The sequence below is a fragment of the Chenopodium album genome, chromosome 4 (assembly GCF_948465745.1).
Source record: "Chenopodium album chromosome 4, dcCheAlbu1.1, whole genome shotgun sequence".
In the NCBI taxonomy this organism is placed as follows: domain Eukaryota; kingdom Viridiplantae; phylum Streptophyta; class Magnoliopsida; order Caryophyllales; family Amaranthaceae; genus Chenopodium; species Chenopodium album.
The window spans coordinates 8,725,772-8,733,835 of NC_137837.1; the positions used below are offsets into that span (position 1 = coordinate 8,725,772).

General features: G+C 36.9%; 1 non-coding gene across 1 annotated transcript; it reads right to left on the reverse strand.

Annotated features, from left to right (window-relative positions):
• Positions 1–7,405: 7,405 nt before the first annotated feature.
• On the reverse strand, positions 7,406–7,512 carry LOC145629565 (small nucleolar RNA R71). Its single transcript, XR_014111730.1, has one exon. It is a non-coding gene; the product is annotated as a small nucleolar RNA R71 (small nucleolar RNA).
• Positions 7,513–8,064: the final 552 nt, after the last annotated feature.

Here is an 8,064-nt window from a genome sequence, read left to right on the forward strand (position 1 = left end):
TCTCCGACTCGCTAACCGGCTACTATGTTGAGCCTTGGAGGAATTATGGAGAGGTTGATGAAGATTCGAGAGAGCACTTTTGGAACTTGTTCAACGTATGATAACTTTAACCTAACATAATACACGTTTATAAATTATATTGATGGAGTTGAATTTTGTAATAAAGACATTTTCTTGATTTGCAGAAAAAATTCAAGTGGACACCTGAGTTAAACAACCAAGTGAAGGACACTTTTGAAGAAAAGTTTGCAAATCGCCTACGTGACACGTTCTACAACATCACACACAAGCTGGATGGTCGCAAACCAAGATGGCTTAATAAGGATGTCCACGAAGGCATGATGCGAATTGTTGCCACCGATCCAAAATATAAGAAGCGGTCGGAACAAAACAAGAAGAACCGAAGAGGCGGATCCATGGAAAATGTCGTTGAATCGACCCACTTTCAAGGTTCAATGTCATCTGTACAACATGCTAAAAGGATGGTAAGGTTCCTACAATATGTCCAGTAACAATTAAGTCATTTGTCTATTAATGAATTTTGGTGGGCTAACATGTTTTCATTGATTTTCTGCATGTACATATAAAGGCTGCAAAAAACCAAGGCCAATTACCAAATTCCCATGATCTTTTCTTGAAGACACACTTCAAGGAAGTGCCTGGAAAAGGCCAAGTGGCTTCCAACAACAAAGCAAAAAGGATTGCGGTAAACACTTATTATATGATTTTGGATGAGTTAGGGTTGAAAATTGACTTATGTGCTTATTTCTCTTAATTTCTATCCTTAGGCACTTAAAAGCAATTGATATTGGAATGTTAGAAGAAAGAAACCTTACATTTCATTGAAAACATAGAAAATAGGCATGGTTTTAGCCATATAGGCCAAATTTGGATGATTTTGGATGAGTGAGGGTTGAAAATTGACATATGTGCTTAATTTTCTTAATTTATACCCTTAGGCACCTAAAAGCAATTAATATTGGAATGTTAGAAGAAAGAACGAGTCTATTTGCTTGAAAACTTAGAAAATAGGCATGGTTTTAGCCATATAGGCCAAATTTGGATGATTTTGGATGAGTTAGGGTTGAAAATTGACATATGTGCTTATTTCTCTTAATTTCTATCCTTACGCACCTATAAATATGTGATATTGGAATGTTATAAGAAAGAGCGAGTCCATTTGCTTGAAAACTTAGAAAATAGGCATGGTTTTAGCCTTATTGCCTAAATTTGGATGATTTTGGATGAGTTAGGGTCGAAAATTGACATATGTGCTTATTTATCTTAATTTCTATCCTTACGCACCTATAAATATGTGATATTGGAATGTTAGAAGAAAGAGCGAGTCCATTTGCTTGAAAACTTAGAAAATAGGCATGGTTTTAGCCTTATTGCCCAAATTTGGATGATTTTGGATGAGTTAGGGTCGAAAATTGACATATGTGCTTATTTCTCTTAATTTTTACCCTTAGGAACCTAAAAGTATGTGATATTGGAATGTTAGAAGAAAGAACAAGTCCATTTGCTTGAAAACTTAGAAAATAGGCATGGTTTTAGCCATATAGGCAAAATTTGGATGATTTTGGATGAGTGAGGGTTGAAAATTGACATATGTGCTTAATTTTCTTAATTTCTACCCTTAGGCACCTAAAAGAAATTAATATTGGAATGTTAGAAGAAAGAACGAGTCCATTTTCAAACTTAGAAAATAGGCATGGTTTAGCCATATAGGCCAAATTTGGATGATTTTGGATGAGTTAGGGTTGAAAATTGACATATGTGCTTATTTATCTTAATTTCTATCCTTAGGCACCTAAAAGTATGTGATATTGGAATGTTAGAAGAAAGAACGAGTCCATTTGCTTGAAAACTTAGAAAATAGGCATGGTTTTAGCCATATAGGCCAAATTTGGATGATTTTGGATGAGTGAGGGTTGAAAATTGACATATGTGCTTAATTTTCTTAATTTATACCCTTAGGCACCTAAAAGCAATTAATATTGGAATGTTAGAAGAAAGAACGAGTCTATTTGCTTGAAAACTTAGAAAATAGGCATGGTTTTAGCCATATAGGCCAAATTTGGATGATTTTGGATGAGTTAGGGTTGAAAATTGACATATGTGCTTATTTCTCTTAATTTCTATCCTTACGCACCTATAAATATGTGATATTGGAATGTTAGAAGAAAGAGCGAGTCCATTTGCTTGAAAACTTAGAAAATAGGCATGGTTTTAGCCTTATTGCCTAAATTTGGATGATTTTGGATGAGTTAGGGTCGAAAATTGACATATGTGCTTATTTATCTTAATTTCTATCCTTACGCACCTATAAATATGTGATATTGGAATGTTAGAAGAAAGAGCGAGTCCATTTGCTTGAAAACTTAGAAAATAGGCATGGTTTTAGCCTTATTGCCCAAATTTGGATGATTTTGGATGAGTTAGGGTCGAAAATTGACATATGTGCTTATTTCTCTTAATTTTTACCCTTAGGAACCTAAAATTATGTGATATTGGAATGTTAGAAGAAAGAACAAGTCCATTTGCTTGAAAACTTAGAAAATAGGCATGGTTTTAGCCATATAGGCCAAATTTGGATGATTTTGGATGAGTGAGGGTTGAAAATTGACATATGTGCTTAATTTTCTTAATTTCTACCCTTAGGCACCTAAAAGAAATTAATATTGGAATGTTAGAAGAAAGAACGAGTCCATTTTCAAACTTAGAAAATAGGCATGGTTTAGCCATATAGGCCAAATTTGGATGATTTTGGATGAGTTAGGGTTGAAAATTGACATATGTGCTTATTTATCTTAATTTCTATCCTTAGGCACCTAAAAGTATGTGATATTGGAATGTTAGAAGAAAGAACGAGTCCATTTGCTTGAAAACTTAGAAAATAGGCATGGTTTTAGCCATATAGGCCAAATTTGGATGATTTTGGATGAGTGAGGGTTGAAAATTGACATATGTGCTTAATTTTCTTAATTTCTACCTTTAGGCACCTAAAAGCAATTAATATTAGAATGTTAGAAGAAAGAACGAGTCCATTTGCTTGAAAACATAGAAAATAGGCCTGGTTTTAGCCATATAGGCCAAATTTGGATGATTTTGGATGAGTTAGGGTCGAAAATTGACATATGTGCTTATTTCTCTTAATTTCTATCCTTACGCACCTATAAATATGTGATATTGGAATGTTAGAAGAAAGAGCGAGTCCATTTGCTTGAAAACTTAGAAAATAGGCATGGTTTTAGCCTTATTGCCCAAATTTGGATGATTTTGGATGAGTTAGGGTCGAAAATTGACATATGTGCTTATTTCTCTTAATTTCTATCCTTAGGCACCTAAAATTATGTGATATTGGAATGTTAGAAGAAAGAACGAGTCCATTTGCTTGAAAACTTAGAAAATAGGCATGGTTTTAGCCATATAGGCCAAATTTGGATGATTTTGGATGAGTTAGGGTCGAAAATTGACTTATGTGCTTATTTCTCTTTATTTCTATCCTTAGGAACCTAAAAGTATGTGATATTGGAATGTTAGAAGAAAGAAACCTTACCTTATATTGTTGGTTGTTTTTTTAACAATATTTTTTATTATCTTCACTATTTTGTAGGAGACCTACCAGAAGAAACTCGAAGAAACAAGGAGTCAGGGGGTTCAGAAGAGTCCCAATGAGTTGTACTGGGAGTCGGTTGGTGGGTGCAATAAGAAGGGGCGTGTGAAGGGACTTGGCCAAAGTGCAGAGCTCTACTATGGCAAACAGATGGGTCGAGGTTCCCGTTCTTCACAGCAATACACGCCGTCTGTCATTTCTCAAATGCAAGACCAGATGGAACACAGGGTGCAAGCTCTCCAAACTCAAATGGAAGCCCGAATGGCTGAAATGGAGAGGAGACACAAGGAGAGTATGGATGAGATGATGAGTCGTCTCACCAACAACGACTCATGTTCCACCATTCATCCTCAACATCGAGACCCTAGGGACGACCCGGGTAGTGGTGGAGCAGGCCAGGGTTTCCAGGCGATTGCGTAGCTTAGCTTTAGTCTAGCATAGAATCACTCTAACCTAGCTTTTGTTTGGTATAGATACCAAAATGTGGACTATCTTTTGTACTAGGACATAATTATTATATATATATGTACATAAATATAATTTCGTAGGTCGGTAATTAATTTTTTTAAAACAACAATTTTAGGACTCAATATTTAGTTTTTTTTTTTTTTGTCGATTTATCATTAAAAAAATTCAGGTTTGAAAATGCAGAAAATTACAAAAATTTGTTTTGGGCTGGAAATATAATTTACGACGGAATTTTCCGTCGTAATGTACATATTTGCGACGGAAATTGCTGTCGGAAATGTATAGTTTGCGACAAAATTTTCTGTCGCAAAATACAATTTACGATGGAAAATTCCGTCGCAAATTACAAATAACGACGAAATTTTCCGTCGCAAATATGGACATTGCAACGGAAAATTCCGTCATAAATTAGAGTTTGCGACGCATTTTCCGTCGTAAATTATATTTTGCGAGGCTTTTTTTCGTCGTAAATTATAAATTACGACAGAAAATTCCGTCGTAAATTATATTTTACGACGGAAAATTCCGTCGTAACCTAAAGTTTGCGACGGAAACTGTTCCGTCGCAAGTTTGCGACGGATCTTCAATAAAGGCCAATTCCAAGTCCGACGATATTATTTCCGTCGTAAATTCCGTCGTAAAGTTGGTTTACGACGGAAATTCCGTCGTAATATGGCCATTTTCCTACAAAGGGTTTTCCGACAACCATTTACGACGGAATTCCGTCGTAACCCTACTTTACGACGGAATTGACATATTTTACGACGAACTTTTTCCGTCGCAATTTTGTTGTTTTCTTGTAGTGTATTATTGATTCACTAGTAGAATAAATGTAATGGGAAGCCCCAAATGGCAAGCGGTTTTGCAATTCCGCTTGCAATGTTGTAAATGGCAAGCGGTTTAGGGTGAACCGCTTGCCAAATTGTAAATGGCAAGCGGTTTGGAACATGAACCGCTTGCCATTTCTTTAAAAAACCCTAATTCTCACGCTCTCTCTCCTCCTCCTCTATATTTCTCACGCTCTCTCTCCTCCTCCCCTCAATTTTCACGCACGTTCTCTCTCCTCCTCCTCTCTATTTCTCACGCTCTCTCTCCTCCTCCCTTCCATTTTCACGCCCTCACTCTCTCCAGCTCTCCTCCATCTCCTTTTCTTTCTTCTCTCATCTCCGTTTCTTTCTTCTCTCATCTCCGTTCTCCATCTCCATGAGTTAGACCATATTTTCGAGCAAATTCGAACAAATTTTCGAGCAAATTCGAGCAAATTTTCGATCATATTTTCGAGCAAATTCGAGCATAGACCATCCTTTTCGAGCAAATTCGAGTTTAGACCATAATTTTCGAGTTTTTTAGGTCAAATTCGACCATAAAACTCTAGATCTAGAGTTTTCTTGGTCGAATTTGACCCTTAAAACCCAAATTTCAAGCCAATTTCGAGGTTATGGTGGAATTCATGGTAATTTTTATTTTTTTAAGTTTTTTTTTTTTAATTTTATGGTGATGTGTGGTTGAATTGATTTGTTTCAGGCCGATCTGGTGTTGGTGGGGGTTTTGGTGGGGGTCGTGGTGGGCGAAGTAGGTTGGGATCTGGTGTTGGTGGGGATTTTGGTGGGGGTCTTGGTGGGCGAATGGGCTGGGATCTGATGGATGGTGGGGGTCGTTTTACGCGAAAATGGCTGGGATTTGGTGGATGGTGGTGGTGCGCGTGCGTGGACGGTGGTGGTGCATGTGGACGGTGGTGGTGGTGGAGCAAGTGAACAAGAGCTGTTTTGTTTTTTTTTTTTATCAAGCTGTTGTATTATTTTTATTACTTGTATTAATTTTTTTTTATGAAATGTAATACTTATAAGTTACAACAATCAATTAATTTATCTAAATATTATTGGTTTTACATTTGTTCGTGTATCAATTTTAGTGAAAAACACCAAAAAAAAAAAATTTATTTTTTATAGCCATAATGGGCAGCGGTTTGGCGCCAAAACCGCTGCCCATTCACTACAAATGGCAAGCGGTTCTGAACCGCTTGCCATGTAAAAGGCTAATGGCAAGTCCCTAAAAGCATGCGGTTCAGAACCGCTTCCCATTAGGGGGTTTGAACCGCTTGCCATTACATATTTTCTACTAGTGATTATTGGTATTGCATGATAATTTCTTATTGAATTGTTTTAACGTTTTACAATTGTGGCTTGTAAAAGTATAGCAATATTAAATTGATGAATCGAGCAGATGTTAATTTGATATTAAAGACTATTTTCAATAAGAACTTAGATCTAGTAAATTGCGAGAGCCTGTTAGATCTATGTTGATTAATAAATTGCGAGAGCCTGTTAATCGTGTTATTTATGCTTTGTCAATGATTGATTACTATGTTTTACCCTGGAGTATTATTTATTGGTGAACCTATGCCCTAGATCTTTTTATTCATTGTTTTCTCCCTACTCTTAATCTTCGTAGTTTAGTTTCCTTTGATTACAATATATTGGTTACTTTATAATCTGGATTATATTAATTAATTAGGAATAGAAAGACTCGTTTCTCTGTGGATTCGACCCTACTTCCCTATCTACGTTAGTTAGAGGATTTAGGAATTACTTTTGATTAGAGGATACGACTTTACCCTGTCAAATTTTGGCGCCGTTGCCAGGGAAACGGTTTTATTTTTATTTCTGATTGTTTTTGTAGTCTAGATTATTTCCTTCTTTGTCTCAGAGAGCGTTAGTTCTCTGAGACAAATCTCATATTTGCTTTTAGTTTTTGTTTATGCCCAGGTGTTCCAGATCAGGTTACATCCCATTCAATCCTGAGATCGAACGTTCCTTCCATAGACAGAAAAATTTCTACAAGCAAATCCTGGCGGATTCTGGTGATAATAACAATAATCACCGAAATCCTCCAACTGGTTCTAGCGATTCAGAGACATCATCAGACGCAGAATCAGAGATGACGGCTCCAAAGAAGCTTAGTGATTATTCACAACCAAAGCTTACGGATTTTCCACATCTCACCCCTACTCCGGCTCTTGATGGGGTTCAATTTGAAATTAAACCTCAATTTATAACGATGATAGAGAGGAAGAAATTTAGTGGAGCCAAGGGTGAGGACCCGAATCTTCACATTGCCGACTATTGTCAATATTGCAACACCATCAGGCAAGCCGGGGTCACTCAAGACCAAATCAGGGAGATTCTCTTTCCCTTCTCTTTAGCTGGAAAAGCTAAATTGTGGTTTAATGGCTTAAATAGAACTACACTTGGTATAACTGACTGGGAAACTCTTGTTTTGAATTTCTATAACAAGTATTATCCTGCAGAGAGAACAGCAGTACTACGGAGTGCGATCCAGAACTTTGCCCAAGAAGCCGATGAATCTTTATATGAGGCTTGGGAGAGGTTCAAGGACTTACAAAGAGAATGCCCTCACCATAACTTAGCGCAATGGCAATTAATCCAAGCCTTTTATAACGGCATTGGAAATTCCTCTAGAATAATTTTAGACTCTGCAGCTAGTGGGAGATTTATGAATCTTAATGCTGATGATGCAGGTCAGGTTATTGAAGACATGGAGATACACAATTCCCAATATGGGAACCCTAGAGGATTTGCTAACAAGGGGAAGCATAGTGTCGACTTTGTATCCTTTTTGCAAGCTCAACTAACCTCTATTTGCCAAACATTAGATAATCTGAGCACTACTAATGTAGCTAATGTTTCTGCAATTAATAATAATTCTAATGAGGCCTTCTGTGAAAATTGTGGTATTGTAGGTCATTGGGAGGAAGATTGCAGGAGTTCCGTGGAGCAAGTTAATGCCTTCCAAGCTTATAGGCAGAATAACCCATACTCCAACACCTACAATCCTGGGTATCGGAATCATCCGTACCTTTCCTACCGGAGCACTAATGTTCAAAATTCACCACCACAAGAACCACAGGCGCCACAGCAGCAGAAATATTATCATCCCAATGCTAGCCAGAAGAACCA